The sequence below is a fragment of the Cajanus cajan genome, chromosome 5 (assembly GCF_000230855.2).
Source record: "Cajanus cajan strain Asha chromosome 5, NIPB_CcT2T_4, whole genome shotgun sequence".
In the NCBI taxonomy this organism is placed as follows: domain Eukaryota; kingdom Viridiplantae; phylum Streptophyta; class Magnoliopsida; order Fabales; family Fabaceae; genus Cajanus; species Cajanus cajan.
Window position 1 is genome coordinate 21,301,039 of NC_138521.1, and position 21,693 is coordinate 21,322,731.

General features: G+C 32.7%; 1 pseudogene across 1 annotated transcript; it reads right to left on the bottom strand.

Moving 5' to 3' along the window:
- Positions 1–879: 879 nt before the first annotated feature.
- On the bottom strand, positions 880–13,940 carry LOC109798339 (disease resistance protein RUN1-like; annotated as a pseudogene). The gene is made up of 3 exons (XR_014433980.1): positions 13,316–13,940; positions 1,827–2,930; positions 880–1,718 (listed from the first exon to the last, which is right to left on the bottom strand). The product of XR_014433980.1 is annotated as a disease resistance protein RUN1-like (transcript).
- Positions 13,941–21,693: the final 7,753 nt, after the last annotated feature.

The window sequence follows — 21,693 nt, forward strand, 5'->3', positions numbered from 1 at the left end:
TGTACATGTGTATGTACAGAGTAAGGTATAGAAAAAATAGACTCAATACAATAACTATAAATACTTATATGCGCTATAGCTAAGATATTTCACACTCCTGTGTGTTGAAGATCAAGTTGGTTTGAATCATGTTCAAGTATCACAAGGTTGGCTTCTCTACTTTATTCACACAAGGTACTATACTTCATGATCTGAAAATTAATTTAACATTTTAGGATTTTAATCTTCAACATATGGAAGAGACAAAAATAAAACCAATTCATGTTGACACCCAATCGACTAATCCTACATATAGTCGTGACATGCACGTAGCCTAAAAAATCAAGCCAATTTTTTTTTTTCATTTCTCAATTCGGAAGCAATCCACACAAATGTATTTTCATCTGCACATCCAATATATCATAAAACATATCAAATTCATCTACTTAACTTTTACTGCTAACCATATGCATGAAATAAATAGTGAAAATAATTTGTGATGGAAGAGAATTAGTGATAGAAAATCACTTTGGATGAAAACAAGAGAAAAGGCCAAATATTTTCTCTACTGATTTCTTGTTTGGGTAACCAATTTTATAAACTAACATTGGTCGAGTTGTGATAAAAAAAAAATGGCTTACAAAATAACAAAGTTTAATAGGCTTTTAGTTTCTGAATAGAAGCGCATTGATATTTTAGAATAGATAATATGTAGCCTGTTTTAACAAACCATTGAAGCCATATATGTGTTTCAAATGAACGTGAGAGTAATTACGACTTATGACAGTTATATTAAAACGAGTAAGGCCTACATGAAGGAAGAAGAGTCATGCATGGATGCAGAAAACTGTGTACGCTTTTCCTTAAGTCATGAAAGGTGAGGAAGAAGAGCCCAAAAGGGGAAAAAATGAGTGTGTTTCAAACTAAAGTGTTTCAGGTGTGATTGAAATTTAATACTCACCAAAATAGAAAACGATGAAATAACTGATCGATCCCATCTCTAGTCCTCTTGTATAGCATAGCTCTATATATTAAAAATGTTCAGATACAAATAAATTAGTAGTGTATTTAGTCTCAAAAGGCAAAGCCTTCAGCAAATCTGCCAAGCTTTCTTTTTCTCCCACAATAAATTCACGACACCATGAAAGAGCACTAATATTCAGAGGTGCTGCAACTGGGTTACACAACTTGCTGAAAGGTATGAGTTGATAATACCTTAAGCCATCAAAAAGAATATGCAGCTTGAGTTTCTTTGTGTTTTGTCCATTGCTATTAGAAAGCTTAAGGTAATATGTAGATCTCAAGCAAAGTAACTCATTGGGAAGATTCTTAAATTGTTGAACATCGACTGCTGAGCATTCAAGACTGCTGAGGTGCCCAATGGATGAGTTCATTATTATTTCCATTCTAGGGCGTGTTATGTTTGGTTGCCTTATTTCCTTTGATGTTACAGAAATTTCCTTTGGACCTGAGCAACCATCAAAAAGAAGGTAGTGGAGAAATTTTATGTGAATCTCGCTTGCAACACTCATGAGTTCTTCGTACCCTGATAAGAGCAATGCAACATGTTTATCTGGAGACCAAACAGGTGCACGACTTGACATAGAAAGTTCAGCATGCAATGGGTGATAAATCTTGAGAAATCTTAGACGAGGCATGCTTTTAAAAGTGTCTACTTTCAAACGTAAATCTGTCATTTGATTAACATCTATTTGCATGGCCTCCACCTTATCAGTTCCCTGGAAAATTCAAAATAAGATCACACAAATATTTCCATAGTCCATACTAATTTTAATTTCCATGTAAAAGCACTTGAAGGGAATTAGTATAATGTATCTTTCTCTTACCAGATTATATCTCAATATATCATTTATGTCCTCACTATCCCTCAATCGGCTGCGTCTACATGGACTTTCAATGGATTCCTGACGAACTATTTCACAACCCATTTTTCTTATCAACTCATGCATTTGTATTCTATTGTCACTTAAAATTGTTAGTAGAGCTTTTCGTTGGAGAACCTCTATTCCACAAGCTCCATAAAAACCCCAAGCATCCAGTTGCCTTATGACATAGTCTTTGTCATAATCTTTGAAAAAGAATGCAATGTCTAGAAATGCCTTTTTCTCTACTTCATGTAGTCCATCATAGCTGAATCTTAACACACTCTGAATTTTCTCATTGGGATACTTCTTGATTTTGCTCAATGCACACTCCCATGTGTCTATACTTCTAGAATGGAAATCAGAACCTAAAACTGTTAAAGCTAATGGATTGCCTTGGGCAATTTTAACTACCTCTTCAGATAGCTTTTCATACCCCATTTTGAGTTGGCTTTCCTTGAAGGCATGTAAGTTGAAGAGTTTGAGGGAATCTTTAGGGCACATTTCCTTAACTTCATAAATTTGGTGAACTCCACCACTTGTAAGGACATCCTGATCTCTACTTGTTATGATCACTCTACTCCCTTGACCAAAGCAAATTGGTTCTCCAACCAAATATTTTATTTGTTCCGAAGTAGTCACATCATCAAGCACAACCAGGACTTTTCTCCCACCCATCCTTCTCCCAGCAGAGGAGAAGAATCTTGCTTTGCTTATGCCACTTGTATGGAGGCCTTCTCCCTCAAATAGATCACATAAAAGCTTTTCTCTTAAAAGGCTCAATCCATGTTGCTCAAATCCTTCTCTTACATTCAAAAAGCAACAACCATCATATTCATCACGACGAGAATATTTATCATATATTGCTGAGCAATTGTTGTCTTACCTATGCCACCCATGCCCCAGATTCCAAGAAAAAGAACTTCACTTGAGTCTGATATCAATAAAGATTGAATTTGTTCAATTTTTTTATCAATTCCAACGAGGCCATTTGATTCACATGGGTAGAACTTGTTCAACTTTTGTCGAATATCTTTTACAATTTCATCGATAAGATCAGATTCGTCCCTAACATATAAGAATGATAGAAATTAATATAATGATGAGGATCGACAAACACAAGAAAAAAGAAAGAAATAATAGTAACAAGAATATATTTTCATAGTGTAAAAGTTATGATGTAGACTACTACATTCTCTGTTATCCCATAACTCTAAGTTACCATTATAACTACTAATGAACATGTTGGGTAGGCAAGTCTATTTATAATATGGTGGAAGTGTCATGTTTTATGATGGGTTGTGAGTGAATTTAAGAGAGCATTTAAAAATTAACTCTCAGGTTGGTTAGTTTGTTATAAGTCTTATGATTAGTTTGTTAGAACCATCATGGAAATAGTTTGTTCTATAAATAAGTGGTTTGCTCCATTATCTCATAATAAGACAATTAGTTACACATTTTACAATTCTCGATCTCTCTTTTCTCTTTCTTTCTCTCTCACACACTCATTATGGTGCCTAGAGCTTGACAATCTCAATAGTCAATTTGTCACCCAATCTCTCTTCCTTTGCGCCAATTACATTCGTACATACAATTTCAACAAAACTAGATAAATTTTTTTTTCTCATTTGGCATTATCAAATCGAGTCGGTCATCAAGGCTCACCGTCTTCAACATTTTGTAGTTTATCCAAAAATTCCTCTATGATTCTTAAATGAATTTGATAGAGATGAAGGAAGAACCAATCAAGAATACGTAGCTTGGGAGTGGCAAGATCAAAAGCTTATGTCATGTTTGCAATCCTCTCTATCTCTTATTAGGGGTGTGCAAAAAATCCAAAACGATCAATAACCGATCCGATCCGTATTAAAAAATTCAATCCATTTTGAAAAAAAATTCGAACCGAACCACTTTATAAAACCAGTTCAGCTATCCGATCCATTTTTACAAAGTGGATCGGTTCGGTTTGGTTTGGTTTTTTAAAAAAATCGATCCATATATGAGTAAAGAGTGGATAACTACACCACACCGAACCGAGCCAATTTCAAAAAAACTGATCCATATTTTAAAAAAACCAAATCGATCCACTTTATAAAAAAAAATGGATTGGTTAACCGATCCACTTTTATAAAACGGATCAGTTTGGTTCGGTTCGGATTTTTTAAAAAACCAATCCATGAACACCCCTATCTCTTATGATTCTCTCACAAGTTTTAGGAAGTGTTCATTCCTATCAAGTCTAGGACAAAATCCATGACTTCTTCCACAAACAAACTGAAGTTAGGGCTCAACAGTTACTAACAAAGTTGCAATTGACATCATTCAAAGAAAAAACTATAGAAAAATTTCTTCTCTACATCAAAGCCTTGGTTGATGCTCTTATGTCTGTTGGAGAATAAATTTCACAACAAGAACATGTCAATGGGGTTCTTGGAGGTTTATTGCAAGATTATAGTTCAATAATCTATGTATTGAAAGCAAGTTTGAGACTCCTTCAATATAAGAAGTGGAAGTGTTGTTGTTAGCATGTGAAATGCGTGTCCAAAATGTTCAAAAAAAAACTCTTATTCAAGCCATAATTAATCTAACACAATCCCCTAACATGAACCCTAATTTTTAGCAACATAGTGATATTGGTAATCAGATTAGTCAATATTTACAAGGTGTTGATGCAGACATAAATGGTGGAAGAAATACACATCATGGCCGTGGTGGATGATACTCAGGCATCTAGTGCCAATTATGTTGTAAAATTGGTCATATTGTTGCACACTATTATCATCACTTTGACTAGTATTATCAACCTGCCTTTACTTACAATTTTCATGGAAATTATTCTTAGAATCATGGGAACTTTTTTAATGCAACTATGGGACTACACAATCATGTTAGTCAACCACAACAATCATTTGCACATTCTGGATTTAATAATCAGCGCAATCAGAATGCCAAATCAACTTCCTAGTATCCAAGTGCAATGATAAATAACACAAATACTGCTCCAAAGCCTACAAGATGGTTTCCAAATTTTGGTGCATTGGTCCTTTTGAAGGAGTTGATTAGATATTCATTGGCAGTGGTCAAGGTTTGCCTATTCACTCTTTTGGTTCTTCATTCTTTATGTCTCAACATAATCCCAAAATTTCTTTAGCCCTACATAATCTATTACATTTTCCTAATATTACCAAAAATTTAATTAGTGTTAGTAAATCTGCCAAGGATAGCTCTGTATTCTTTGAACTTCATTCTACTCACTACCTTGTTAAATCTCAAGTCACCAATGAAGTATTGGTACATGGCAAAGTGGGTCCTGATAATCTCTATTGCTTCCCTAGTCTTTAGCTTCAAGCTACTTCAAGTAGAGGTGTTCATGGATTGGATTTTTAAAAATTCCAAATCGAATCGAACCGATCCATTTTATAAAAGTGGATCGGTTAACCGATCCATTTTTTATAAAGTGGATTGATTTGGTTTTTTTTAAAATATGAGTCAGTTTTTTTAACATTGGATTGGTTTAGTACGGTGTAGTTATCCATTTTTTACTCATCTATGGGTCAGTTTTTTTTAAAGATCAAACCGAACCAAATCGATCCATTTTGTAAAAATGGATTGGATAACTAAACAAATTTTGTAAAGTGAATCGGTTATTTTTTTTCCATAATGGATCAGTTTTTTCAATATGGATCGGGTCGGTTATAGATCGGTTCGAATCAGTTTGGACTTTTTGGACACCCCTAACATCAAGCATTTTTGCAACATGTTTAGTTTCTAATGTTCCCAATGTTGTAAATATTGATGTTGATGTTTTTAATAGTTCTAGGACTAGTTCTCATGCCTAATGGCATGCTAGGGCATCCAAATTCTCATGTTCAAAAAATTATTTTACAACAATGTAGTGTTCCCATTTTGAATAAAAATAACCAGTTCTTTTGTTCTACTTGTTGTATCGGAAAAATACATTGATTGCCACTACTATTTATCTCATAAATAGATTACCAAGTGCCTCTCTTAAGTTTGATGTCCCTTATAATGTCTTGTTCAAACAAATGTTACATGATAAATTTCTAAAAACATTTGGCTACACATGTTTTCCTCTTCTTAGACCTTATAATAATCACAAGATGAACTTTAGGTCTCATGAATGTATATTTGTGGGATATTTCATCTCTCACAAAGGTTATAAATGTCTTTCTCCAACATGGAAAATATTTATATCAAAAAATTTTGTACTTAATGAGTATAAGTTTCCTTACTTCGAGCTATTTCTCAATGTCATCAATCCACCATTACACTCTTCAATCACCTCTTAACTCCAACAAAAATTTTAGTTCTAAAAACCTTGTCTCCACAAATCACTATACACAATTCTAATACTCCTATTGTTACCACTACTCTCAATCATAATTCTAGTACAGATTCTTCTCTCAACTCTTCACCCATTACATAACTATCTAACAATACAAAATTCTTTTGTGCCCCCTCTCAATATAGAGTTTTCATTGCCTATCACAAAATGTTCTTCCTATGAAAACCAAATCTAAAAATGGTATTTCATAGTCCATATTACCTTCCTCTGTTTTTCTCACTAAATTTGGACCAAAGAGTGTTAAGCAAGCCTTAAAGGATCCTAATTGTAAGACATCCAATAGGCCTAGTATAATGCTTTGATTAACAATAACACATGGACACTTGTTAATCTATCCTAGAAAAAACAATCCATAGGCTACAAATGGGTATTTAGAATTAAAGAAAATCCAGATGGCTAGATTAGTGGCCAAAGGATTTCATCAGCAACATGCCTTTGATTTTAATGAAACATTCTCTCCTATCATTAAACTTGTGACAATCAGATTGATTCTTTCTTTGACCATTACAAATTATTGGAAAATTCATCAATAAGATGTTAATAATGTTTTTTAAATGGTTTGTTTGATGAAACTATTTATATGTAGCAAAGCCACTAGGATTTGAGATTGACTATACTATTGTTTGCAAGTTAAATAAACCATTATATAGCCAAAAACAAGTTCCCAGACAATAGTTTGAAAAATTACAAATTACTCTACAACAATTTGGGTTTAAGGTTAACAATTGTGATCCTTTTCTCTTTATTCATCATATAAATAATAATGTTGTCTATCTTTTGGTTTGTGTAGTTGATATTATCATTACATACAATTCTTCTCAGTTTACTCAACAACTTATTCATTGAATTAATGCTATATTTTCTCTAAAGCATCTTGGCAAGTTGGATTACTTTTTGGGAATAAAGTTTAGACACTAGTAGAATGATTCCATTCTCCTCACACAAAATAAATACACTCGTGACCTTCTACAAAAAACTAATATGCTTGAAGCCAAACCTATTGCAACCCCTATGGTCTCTACTTCCAAGTTATTTAAGCATAGAACTGATACATTAACTGATTTTACTTTCTACATGCCAATTGTTGGAGCCCTTCAATATGCTACAATAACTAGACTTTAAAAATATTTTTATTGTCGATAAGGTTTTCCAATTCATGGCCAATCCTCTTGAGAGTCATTGGAATGCAATAAAAAGGATTCTAGGTTACCTGGAATTCATGGTCTACACTTGAAAGCTATTGGAATTCATTAGACATTTCAACCTCATGCATTATGTGATGTTGATTGGGCTACTAACCCTAATGATAAAATGTCAACCTCTAGTGTAACTATCTTTCTTGGACCTAATCCATTCTCATGGTGGCCTAGAAAATAGCTGGTATTTGCTAAATCAAGCATTGAGGCTGAATATAAGAGTTTGGATCAAGCAACCACATAAGTACTATGGATTGAAACACTTATTCATGAACTAGGACTCTTTTTTTTCTTTATTCTAATCATCTATTGTGACAATCAAAGCATGACCTCTTTAGCTCACAAATTTATTCTTCACTCCAAGACTAAATATATGGCGATCAATCTCTTTTTTGTATGAAAGGAAGTTCTTGCCAAGTAACTCGGTGTTTAGAACATTCCAACTCAAGATCAATTGGTTGATGCTCTAACTAAACCACTGTCATCTGCTAAATTTTTACATTTGGGAGACAAACTCAAAGTTGTTGAGTTTTCCCCTAGCACTCACCCAACTTAGAGTTGTGGGGAGGAGTATGTGTCTGAATTGTAAAGAGGGCAATTAAAAATTGACCCTCGAGTTGGTTAGTTAGTTATAGGTCTCGTGATTAGTTTGTTAGAACTATCATGAAGATAATTTGTTCTATAAATAAGTGGTTTACTCCACTATCTCATAATAAGAAAATTATTACACATTTTATAATTATTGATCGATCTCTCTTTTCTCCCTTTCTCTCTACTCACTCAATATAGGTAAATATTGTAAAGATTGCAAAGTGAATCTTAATCAAATTGGAGAATGAATACTTTATTTAATAAAATGAGTATTTATATAGGCATTTATCAATAATCTATAACAGAAAGATAAAACTAACAAAAAAGATAACTAAAACTAATTCAATATAAGCAAATTAAAGATAATAAAAACTTAATTACCAGAATTAATATGATTTAACTAAATAGAAAACTAAAGATAAGTACCAAACTAAAAAAAAAACTCCCTTAAACTAAATGGCTATTGGAATTTCATACTCTTCAAGCTACTTTTGAAGTTTTTGAAATCCAGCTTTAAAGGCTTAGTCATCACATCAACAACTTGATCGTGTTGCACAATAAACTAGTTCATTACTTTATCTTTATTGAGGTCCCTTGGAAAATGAAATCTCATATTTGTGTGTTTGCTTTTTCCATGCATAACAAGAATTTTTATGATTTAATAGTAGAATAGTTATTACATGTTATCATTATGCTTCCTTCTTGCTTGTAGCCTAACTCCTTCAAAATTCTTTTCATCCAAATTGCTTGGTAGGCACATCCAACTGTTGCCAACTGTTGCAATGAACTCAAATTCTATTGTGGAGAGTGTAACAGTTGTTTACTTTTGAGATGACCAAGCAAAAAAACCTCCATTCATTAGAAATACATATATTGATGTACTTTTCCTATCTTCCAAGTCTCTAACATAATCACTATCAATAAAGGCGAACAACTTCTGATATCTAACTTTTCTTTTATACAAGATTCCATAATTCTTAGTACCTTTAAAATATCTAAGAATCCTCTTATCCACTTTAGCATGCATTTTTATAGGTTGTCATATATACCTTCCAATTAAACTAACAAGTAACCACAAATATCAAGTCTAACCATGTAGTTGTGATATACATTAGGTTGCATACCGTTTGTTTGAAATGAGTTTCATTCACCTCAACTCTTCTTTCACCTCTGCATACTAGGATACTTTCCTCCATGCCAAATTGCCTTAGAATCCCTATAACATATTTCTTTTGGCATATGTAAATTCTATATGAACATTGCATCACTTCAATTCATAGAAAGAACCCCATTTTTCCTAAATTTGTCATGTCAAACTACTTTTGCATAGATTTCTTAAAATCATTCATCATAAGTTTATCATTTCTAGTTTATTTGATATCATGTATATAAACATTGACAATGAAAGTTTTACCTTCCTTACTCCATTTAATGGAGACTATTTGTTCATTCTATCTTTTGTGGAATCTTTCACTAATAAAGTAAGACCTAATGCAACTAAACCAAGTTTAGGGTGTTTATTTTAGCCCATACAAGGCCTTGTGATGTTTATAAACCATGTGCTCACTTCTTTTATTCACATATCCTTTTGGTTGTTCAACATACACGTCCTCAGTCAATATACCATGAAGAAAGGCTAATTTCACATCAAATTGGTAGATCTTCTAACCTCTTTATGCAACAAGTGATATTATCATTCTAACATTATCCATCCTATAGCAATAGGTGCAAATAATCGTGCCTTGAATTTGACCATTGCACCATGTTCATTTAACTTGTCTTGTATATCCATTTGAGAACAATCTTTTTTGTATTGTATGTTAATTCAACTTATTTCCAAGTTTGATTCTTCTCTAAAGCTATGATCTCAACTTCCATAGCTTGCCTCCATTTAGCCCATTTTACTGCCTCTTCAATGCACATTGGATTTGTAGAATCTATCAAGGTCATGTTGATCACATCTTCTCTTTTTAATAGTATTTCTCTTGTCACATAATCTTCTAACCATGTTAGTGCATGTCTTGTGTTATGCCTTCTATAAAATTCTAATTTGGCATGTGTGGAGATTCATCCTGATTAGTTTCACCTAGTGGTTCCTCTTCATTTTTGGTTGTCCGTTCATCATCAAACTCACTACCCCGTCCCCCCATTTTAATTCTTCTTGCAATCTTCCTTATTGATTTGATCCCAACTCCAATATTTTTCTTCTTCAAAGATCACATCTTGACTTATCAAGACTTTATTTGAGATAAGATCATACAACTTGAATTCCTTGGATTCATCATTAATACCAAGAACAAAATTAACACTTATGTTCCCTAGCTTTTTCCTTTTAATATCTAGAATTTGTGCATGTCCCACACATCCAAATACTATAAAATTCTCAACTAAACAAAGGTTTCTCACCACTCTAAGATTTCTCTATTGTCATTCCTTTAAAAACTAATATGGGAGATTTGTTTAGAACATACACTGCCCACTTAACTACTATAGGCCAAAAAGTCTTTGGAACATTCATCCTAGATAACACTGATTTGACCAGATTCATCACAATTTTGTTTTCGCTTTTAGTTACTTTATTTTGTTGTAGAGCATGGATTGTAGTCAATTTCCTTTTTACCTCATTCAACTTGCAAAATTCATTAAACTCCAATGAATTAAATTCTCCTCCCATGTTTGTACAAGACATTTAACAAGCAATCAACTTTATTTCTCAACAACCAGTTGAAGTGATAACAAGCTTTTGACTTTTCCAATAGAAAATATTCTAATGCTTTTCTAGAGTAATCATCTACAAAGCATAGAATGCACATTTCTTGGCTATTAAATGATGGAGTAATTGAATCACAAATGTCTACATGATCAACTACAACTTTTGGCTTGCTCTCCATCAACTTTTCTTTGACACTAGCTCACAATGTTGCTTCCCCTTAACATAATCAAAGCAAACAATTGTACAAGTAGACAACCAAGGAAGACCACAAACCATATTCCAAGTTTGAAGCAATTGCAAGCTTTTATGACTAAGATGAACATATCTACAATGCCACAAGTGAGGAAGATCATGTGTTGTGATGTTGAAACTTTTTCTTTCTTATCTGGAAACCTAGCCCCTATTATAAAAACATTATGTTTGAAGTCATGTTGATATGTAGGATTAACCCTTTGTGAGGATGATAGATGTTACACGATCGTAACTTGAACATGATTGTTAGCCTTTTCTCTCGTAATTGATATATACTCAAGAAATTGTTCGAGTTTAGGTACATAAAAGATAACTTGTGTCACATGAGTGACACGACTAGTACATGCTTAATCTTATACTTCATTTTCTTAACACATTCATCTTTGTGTTGTTTCCAAGCTTTACTGTATGCCTAAAAACTTCATCCATCTCACAGAACTTTGATTCATCTTTATGACATTTGTAACATTCAATTGTGGCATAATTGAAGCTTTGTCTCCCTTTCCCTTGTCCTCTACCTTTTTTCCCTTGTTCCATAAGAGTTATCTTCACTCATTGAAAATACATGCTTTACCACACTTGGTCTAATAAACTTTTGTCCATGAACAATTAGGGAACTTTGTAGTTCATCAACAATAAGCTCTTATCAATATTCTTAGACTCTTCAATTGAGACAATACAATTGTTGAATTTCTCAATCAAAGTTATAAGAATTTTCTCCACAATTATAACTTCCTTCATGTCCTCCCCATATATTGCTCCTCATCTTGTTAGCTAAACACATAACTTGAACAAAGTATTCATTTATGGTTTCACCAACTTCCATCTCAAGAACTTCAAAATTCCTCCTTAGTGTTTGTAGAGTTAAATGCTTCACTTTTGCATTCCCTATGAACTTCTTCTTTATTGAGTCCCATATTTGTTTCGTGCCTTTCTCCATAATTTGTTCAAGAATTATGCTATCAATATATTGAAATAGATAATTCTTAACCTTGAGGTCTTTCAACTTTAGATCCTATAATTCCTTTTGTTTCATCTCGGTTGACTCTATTTCTTTAGCTAATTCTTCATAACTAGTCTCTACCAAACTCTAGTACCCATTTGATCTCAAAAGATTTTCCATTAGCTACGTCCAATGGTTATAGTAACCATCGAAACGTGGTATGGAGGTTTACATGAAATTCTTCTCCTCATTTATTTTTTATTCACTCAAAGTCTATTTCTTTTTGTTATATCGAGCTCTAAGGTGGAGCTTCATACCAATTTGTAAAGATTGCAAAATGATTCTTAAATAAATTAGAGAATAAATATTTTACTAAATATATAAAATACGAGCCTTTAAATAGACATTTGTGAATTGTCTATAGCAAAAAGATAAAACTAACTAAAAAGATAACTAAAGCTAATTCAAAATAAGCTAATTAAAGATAATAGAAACTTATCAAAATGCAATTTGATTTACTTAAATAGAAAAATAAGATAAATAATAAACTCAACAGAACCAATGTACAAACTTCAACCTTTTGTATTTATTTCTTTCTTTCTCTCTATTTTATACATTAATTTAAATTAATAAAATAAAGTATCAAATAATTTACAATTTTTTTTTAAAAAATTTACAAACATAATCTATATATTAAAAACTTTTAATTCAATGATTAAATTGTTAAAATTTGGTATAAAACATAAGTTACTAGGTAAAGTAGATCTAAATAAACTTACTCTTAGAATAAGTAAATTATATATATATATATATATATATATATATATATATATATATATGTGTGTGTGTGTTTTAGTTACAAATTATTTATATATTTGCTTGGCTTATAAAAAAATAATATAACTTTATTTAAAAATTCTAATTATTATTAAATATGTTTTTATAAAATAACTAAAAATACTTGACAATGGATTGGAGAGAAGAGAAAGAAAACGGGTGGGAGGGTTTTTGACTGGAGAGGTTAAGGTCCATCTAGTGGTATATACTTTCGCACACTATCACCTTACCTAACCTAATAACGCAAGAGATCATTAAATACGGAATAATATCTCTAGTTCTGGGAATCTAGTCTGAAATTGTTGCAGTGTTTGAAAGAAAATAATATAGAAAAGAAAGACTAAATTTTATTTGTTAACATTCAAACAAACAATCAGCTAGAAATTCCTATTATAATTAAAACAAAAAGTTATAATAGTATTTATTCGTATATACACCACCATATATTTTTCCTATTACACAGTCTGTGCAAAAATAATTTCTCATACATAAGTAAACTAGTCAGAATAATTAATTAAAATCGTATTTTAAAAGAGAAAGGAAAGAAAAACTTACTCAAAGTTTGCTGGATAATGAAACCCTTTTAAATTACTAGCCTTTTCCAAAGCAGATCTCCAACTTTGTATCTTGATCATGTTCTCCTTAAATTTTCCTTCATGTTTAGCTAAAGCATCTCCATAATCTCCACATTGGTAACGCAGGTGTGATGGATTTACGTTGAAGAAAACAGGTACTACAATCTGTTCATTTCTCTCCATGCATTCAATCATTTTGACAAGCTCTTCCAAGCACCACTTTGATGAAGCATAGTCTTTAGAGAATATGACCAATAAAATTTGTGACCCTTCAATTGCTTTGAGCAGTGAGGATGATATTTCATCTCCTTTATCAAGTCTCTCATCCACATAGGTATGAATTTGCCTGCGCCGTAATTCTTTCTTCAAATGGCTAAGAAGACCTTTGCGAACATCTGTGCCTCTAAAGCTGATGAAGACATCATGTTTTATGTCAGTAACATGACAAGAAGAAGAAGAAGAAGAAGATGCCATCAATTGGACAGAAACAAGAGCAAAAACTCTCTTAATGGATCTGACTTTCCACTAACGAGTAAATTTATCTGTGAAGGAACAAACCCAGCACAAAGTGAAAAATTGATCTAGAATAAACATACTGATTTGGAGAAAGATAATGGTGATAAACACAAACCTGGGTCAAGCCACAAAACTATTGAAGAGAGAATTATTCTCAATGGTACCAAATAAAACTAGACGGCTATGCACATCGTTATTTACGTCAAACGACGAAATTTGGTTTTTAAATTTTTAATTTTATATTATGCAATGCTGCCAAAAGAAATTATATTATGCAATTAAATAGTGACACGTACGGTATATCTGGTGTTTTTTTCCTGCAGAGACACTTGATACTAGCTAGATAGCAAAACTGTTTTGAAAAACTGGAAAAAAAATTGAGGCCCGTTGGATGAAGTTATTTTTTTCAGACTATTTTCTTTATTAATATAAATAGATAATTTGAGCACAAGTCAACAAATACATGTATAAACATGAATGTTGGGTAAGAATGTTTCAATATTACAATCATATTCTCAAAAATATTATTGTTCAGAATGTTATTCTTAGGGATATTTATAAATATGTTTGATAGGATTTTAACATTCCTAGAAATAATTTTAAATTTTAAATTATTTTAAAAGATATAATAAAAAAGGTTGAATAAGTGGATTAAAATATAAATTTTCACATTCTCATAAAATATAACTTTCTCATCCTCACCATAGAAATAGAAATGAAAAAAATAATATTATAACTATTTTCATGAGAATAAATAAAACATTGAAATATTTTTTCAAAAACCCAAACAAACATTGGAATCCAGAATATGAAACTCCTAAGTTAATATTTTCGGGAATAAGCTTTTAATCCATAAAACAATCACATAGACGAAAGAATTTTTAGAAATTCTTTTAACTTTCCATCTGGTTAAATTTTTATTTCATAATCACTTATGGCTTAAATTTCACTATTTTAAAATAAATTATCAATAAATAAAAATAATATTATAATACAATATAAATTATTTATTATTAATTTAAAATATAATTTACATAGTTAAAAATATCTACTTATCCAAATTTTAAATATACTTTACATATTCAAGCATAATACTTATTTACATACATAATTTATTTTAAATTTTAACTATATAATAAACATTAAAATACTGATTATAATAAAAATTAGAAATACAAATCAGCAACTAAAATAAAAATTGCCAGTGGATCAAATAGCCACAAATAAAAAATGTCCAGAAACCCGCAGACGGCGGAAAGATAACTTAAAAAATGGTATTTTATGGATGTAAATAGGTAATCATAAGCACAAGTTATGCTATTAAAAACATAAATTACCAATTAAATCAGAAATAATATTACACAGTTGGTGACATTGCACAATGCATAGAAATGTCCTAACACCTTCTTACAGATAACCAAGAAATTATCCCGCTGATGCTAAGAAAGAGACGTTGGATGAAGAATTGTTTGCCGTAATTTCTTGTAATTTCAATAGAAAACCGACACTAGGAAAAGAAAAGTCAAGGTGTGCATCAAAAAGTCCAATTATTAAATTGATTGGCATTCTTTTTAGGTTCTGTTTGTCTTTATATCTATAAGAACTAAGAAGTGGTCCTTCTTGAGGTAGTTCACACAATTATTATAGTATAATAATGAGGAAGCAGGTTAGGTGATCCACTCTTTTATAAGAAAGATATGATAGTTTAATAAAAATTAACTGCAAGATATATTATTAGTATATTTAATAATTAATATGGCTGAATTTTATATTTTTATATAAAAAAAAATATAAAAATATTTTTAAATATAATTGTATTTTACTTATTTACCCTTTTGTCCCCAAGGTGGTTTCTACTTACTTGCCACAACACACCACCATGAAGTTCGACCGTGATCATTTCGACAACGGTTTTCCCTCTTACACCAACAACCGTCATTCTTTCTATTGGTTTGTGCTAATGCGTCACTTTAGGGACAATTTTCCACTCTCACATTCTCTCCATTGATTAGCATCAATGACACTATTGTGGAGCTCAATTGTGACTACAACTGCCTCGACAACGGTTTCTAGCTAGTTGTACTACTCTAGGGTTTCACCAATCATTAATCATGATCATTGTCCTTTTTTCTGGTTTACTCCAATGCAAGGACGGAGCCAAGGGGGGACCTACGGGTGCCACGGCCCCCCCAACAATTTTAATTTTTTTTTATATACATATATATTACTATATGGCACCCCCTATTTTTAATATAAACTCATATTTTTAATATAAACTCATATGTATATTACTATATGGCACCCCCTATATGGCACCCCCAGTATTGAAATCCTGGCTCCGTCCCTGCTCCAATGCACTGTCTGCGGAGCTCGCAATTGCCTCAGTAGCAGTTTCTGCTTTCATAATGGCAACCCCACAAGTTTCACCTTAGGGTGTAGTGATCATCGTCTAATTTTAAGGAAGAAAAAAATGATTATAAAAACAAAAAATAAAATAGTTATATGTATGCACCACGATGAACCATATGTAACACTAGAGCATACTAGAATTTGTTAATAATGAGATTATATATTTTTTAATATAATTATGGTATTGAGGATATATGGAAACTAAGGTCTTATACGAACAGTTTAATCGTTCTCACTCTTAAGCCACACTAAGTGAGTTATTTAAAAATTATATTTGTAACTAAATTTTGAAGAAAATATTTTATTTTAAAGATAACAAAAGACAAATATATTTTATTGATGTATTAGTGTATTCTATACGATGAAGATGGAATATGAGGAATACCCGAGAATAGTATTATAGGCCCTTAGAGATAGATAAATTTATGTTGAGATGTCTAAGTGTGAGTTAAGTCATTTGATATCTAGAGTAGTTATTGTTATATATGGTCTAATATTAGTTATAGTTAGTTTGCACGTTAGCTAGCAACCAATTAGTGCATTTACCATGTGCAATAGTTTGTATATAAGTGTTCTCTATTCATTTAAAAAAAATCAACATATGTTTTCTTCATTCAATTTCTCTTTCAAAACTAGTTCTATATAATTTTAACTAACTTTGAGTGTCTATCAGTGGTATCAAAGTCAATATTGGTTGACTAAGTGACTGGCTTAGAGTCTCAGACGAGTATTTGGTAATGGGAGATAGTGAATCCAAGTGTGAGATCCCTTATGTCAAAAGTTTTCTTGGCGATGTGGAGGTTAATTAGGTGACATGTCTCATTGATGTGAGTTGATGGTGATGCAAGTATGCAGAGATGGCAAGTGTGGTTAAAGCTTTAAAGGCCACCATTAAATACTCTTAGATGAAAAAAAGGTTTCTGCTAAAAGGGGGTTAAATCATGGTTCTTTGTTTAATAAGAGGTTTTGTTGGGGTACAAACAAAGTCCCAAATCATTGAATATAGTACATGTATAAGTGTAGACATGTATAAGTGTAGTGATATGTGAATCCTGGTGCATAGGAAGAAGCAATGGCAAGGCTGGTGGAGAATTGACTCAAGTTGAACAAGTATGATAGATTTGGTGTCTTTTAATGATGGATCCATATATGGAGGTGGAGGCCTTCCTACATGGAGGTCAAAAGTTTGTCCTATTGTCGTGAATTAACAATGGAAAAGTGGAGGATCACCATTGAATATTTGCAATCTATGTGTTGAAGGGAAGGTTAACCATGATCCTTTGTTGGAAGGGAGGACTATTGAAAAGTACAATCAGAGTCTCACATCATTTGTGATGGAGGACCATCCAAGGAGGATGCATACATGAAGGCCATTGGACCTTTGACTAGGTCCATGGTTAGGAAGCTAGAGGAGGCTTCTACAAAGGAGGTGCTTCTTAGACATTTGCTCTTCATGAGCATTGAGTATGATTCCCCTTATTAGTCTCTTGAGTTTCCATTTTACATACATTGTATAGTTTGATTTCTTGTACCTTGTATATAGTAGATACTTGTATAGGTGTCTTTTTTCCTATGTATTTGTTAGACACTTTATTTCCTTTTATTAGCTATTGTATATTGTTTATAGGGTAGGTTACTTCGGCACTTTGACTCCATTTAACCTAATATAGAAATACAATCTTTTCTTATTTTTTAGTAGTAGGATTGAGAGTGGAATTAGCAAGCTAGAGAGTGTGACTAACAATTGAGCCAGAGTTGGGCCTAGGGAAAATTTTACATATTAGACTCATTTTACTCCTAATTTTTCATAGATTTGATTTAGCTAGGTTCCATTCACATTCGATGAACCTAACTAAACCAAATCAACATTTTTCAAAACCGATTGGAGCATAAATGAGACCTTTGAACCGCCCACCTTGCCTAGACCTTCACTTGGCCGGATTGCTTCCTACCTCTCAAGCTTGGAAGCTTATAGCACAAGCTTATCCTTAGCTTGCTTGCCAAGCAAGCTAAGTGAATGGCTTGCTCTCCAAGCTTCTAGACCATGGATGGTTGGCTAAACCTTACCATGGTTCCTAGTGAACCATGATTAAGGTTAGCTTGCCCTCCAAGCTACCTTATCCTATATATTTGTACCTCTTTCATAGTAGTTAACTTTTGGCATATATTGAGAGTGATTTTCGAAAATTGTTCAGCAATCTTTCTCTCTTCTAAAAGTCCTAACCTCTTTGATATTCATCCAATTCTCTTATCCCTTTCCTAGAAGAGTGTGGTGAGAATTGAAGGGGCTTATCTCTTCTCCAAGGAGTGGCGTCTCTTGAGAGAGTTTTCCACCAAACCGTGTTGCTTCCAAGGTCTCTTCCTCCATTGGAGACCTTAGAGAAGCTTAAGAATAATCAAGGAGCCAAAGATCTAGGGAGGAACTTGAAGAGGAATCAACATCAATCCGGTTTCTCTACAAGGTTTCCATCATTTGGTATCAAGAGCTTGGTCTCCTTGGTAAATTCGTTCTTGAGCTTTTTCTTTCAATTTTGTTCGGTCTAAATCTTTTAATATTGTGTCTAAATTGTTCCTACTTGTATTTCCTTTTATTGTCTTGAGTTTGTGTGCCTTGAGTTGTTCTTGTGTCACATTAATAAATCTATAGAACAAACTCATATTGTCTTGCATGTTTTTGATTCATGCACTACTTCTTGTGAATCAATCTTTGTGTGTGCCTTAGGTATTCTTTGTATGTCTTTTTAAATGTTTTAGGATCGCTTTTATCTTCCATTGGACTCCTATTATATTCGGTCTAAAAAGAAACTCCTAAAAAGAAACAAGAATATAAGCATTTTTCATTTCTTAATCTTCTAGTTTTGTCTTAATCTTCTAGTTTTGTCTTAGAGTCATGTGTAGTTGCTTTACTTGTCATTAAATCCTTTGTGTGCCTTTTTATTTTTGAATCTATATGCATTAATCTCTATTTGTGTATGGTGTCATTGTTGGCTGAATATTAATAAATCTTAGAGTGCTCATAAAATGATTCCAATGCATGTTATTAGTCCTAACATATTCTAGAGTCAATTTTTTGTGAACCTCAATTGCTATTAGTTTCTTAGCAATTTGTGGCCAGCAATTCCTTGTGTGTTCTTGTGCTTGTTTTGAAAAAAAGAAAACAGAGTTAGAAGTGTATTAAAAACGAAAATTAAAGTGTACAAAAAAGAAGAACAAACTAGTACCAAAACTAGTAACATTTTGTGATTGAAATTTTTGACTAGTATACTTACACTTCTTACTCTTCTTACTTCTCTTTTCTCCACCACTTGGAAACCTCTTTGTTAATTGTTTGGCCTCTGTTTTTAAGTGCTCATACTTTGTATTAAAAATAAAAAGAAAAGAAAGAGACAAAAAGACAAGAAAAAGAAAAGAAAACAAAAGAGAAAAACCTAGAAAAAGAAAAGTGAAACAAGAAACTATTAGGAGCACTTGGCCTTTGAATTTTTGTGTGATTTTTCTTGAGGTTTTCTTGCTTTCCAGTGGCTGGAAAAAGACTTTAAAATACTCAAAATATTAGCACAATTTTTGTTTTGATTTTATAATTCATTCTAGAGCCATTCCTAGGACTATTCCTTTGAGTGCTAGTGTTGAAATAAAACCTTTAATTGTTGCTTTGTGTCTTTCTTGGCTCTCTTTGGTTTTTTCATATTACTTCCTATTAGAGTGTTGCCTATCCTAATTGTGCCTTGGTGATTGTTAAGCCTTGGTGGGAGATAACTCTTTTTCAAGCCATTAAACTTGGAAAGAAAGGCTAATTGAGACATATTGAATCAATCTCAAAGAGGCCACCACTTGAAGAAGATTGAGGTACAAAAATACTTGAGTGATACACTTTGGAAAGGCTCACTTGTTTGTTCATTTTGCAGCCAAGAATTTTTTTTTAATTTTAGGTCAAAGATTATAGATGGATTTTGGAAGGAACTAGTGACGGATTCTTGAAGAAACTAGAGACGAATTTTGGAGATTAGAGACGGATTTGTGGAGACCACCTAGCTACTCACAAATTGGTCAGTAAGCTTGAAGCCAAGGCTGTCCCAAACTCGGTCACCAACCTCCTTTGGTGGAATTCTTCAATTTTCTTGAATTGTGTTGCTTTCTTGATTGTAACTCTTTAACCCTACCCTTAGGTTAACTTTTAACTTTCTTTTGTTAAAGATAAACTTACATTTAAGAGTGGTTGTCTGGGAAAACTCTTTGATTAAGTCCCACCACTTCCTAAATAGTTCCAAATAAAGATTCTTAGATCCGTTTAGTACTTGTGGAAGGGTCCCCAAAAGGCTTCAAGTGTCATTTGGGATTCCACTAGGAAACGCCTAGTTTTATTATTTTCATAAAATGTTTAGTACTTGTGGGAGTGTTCCAAGGAATTCTAAGTGTCACTTGGACTTCCACCCTAGGACAATTCGACTAGTGTATGCTTTACTTGCTTTTCTTTACTTGTTTTAATTCTAAGTTCGTTTAGAAGGCTTCCTATTGCCTACTAGGGGTTTCGTGCACACACACACAACTACTTGACTTGCTTGTGTGAAAAAGTTGTTTTGTAATACAAGTATAAAGGGGTTTAGTAATTTCCACTTGAAAAGGCTTGGTTATTAAGTGGCTCCATGTAGCTCACCTCCCTTGATAGTGCAACTTGTATACTTAGACCTCCAAGTACTTAGTCTTACACCAAAAAGAGAAAACCTTTTGTGAAAATCTTTATCACTCAATTTTCAAAATTCCTTAAGATTTATGAAAACCTTTCTCTTGCAAAAATGAGTGATCATTCTCATGAAAGTAGTGTGCATGGTCATCATGCTCCTAGAAGTCATAGGAGTACTAAGGATGAACTTAGGGAACTTAGGGAATATATTAGAAGAAAAGAAATAGAAAATGAAAAAACCAATGAAACAATAAGAGAGTTGTTGAGTAAGCTTGTGGTGGGGGGTGAAACTAGCAAACCCCATGCCAATGAGGGTCATGGGCCTTCTAGGCCCAAAAGGCATAATGGTGAAGGGCCTTCTAAGCCTCATGGAGGCCAATATGAAGAAGAACAATCACGGCCCAAGAGTCACCATTCACACACTCACTTATCTTCAAGTGAAGGGTTTTATAGTAGTCACCATGATGATGGCTACTATCAAAGACCCCCTAGGCATTAAACAACCTCTATTAGAGAACCTAGTGTTGACCTTCCTCCCTTCCATGGAAAAGACAATGTTGATGACTACTTAGATTGGGAGATGAAGGTTGAACAACTCTTCACTTGCCACAATGTGAGTGAAGAAAGAAGGGTTCTATGGCTACCCTAAGCTTTCAAGGGTATGCCATGTATTGGTGGACTTCCCTTGAAAGGGAAAAAAGAACTCATCATGAGCCTCCAATTCAATATTGGAATGAGCTTAGGAGTTCCTT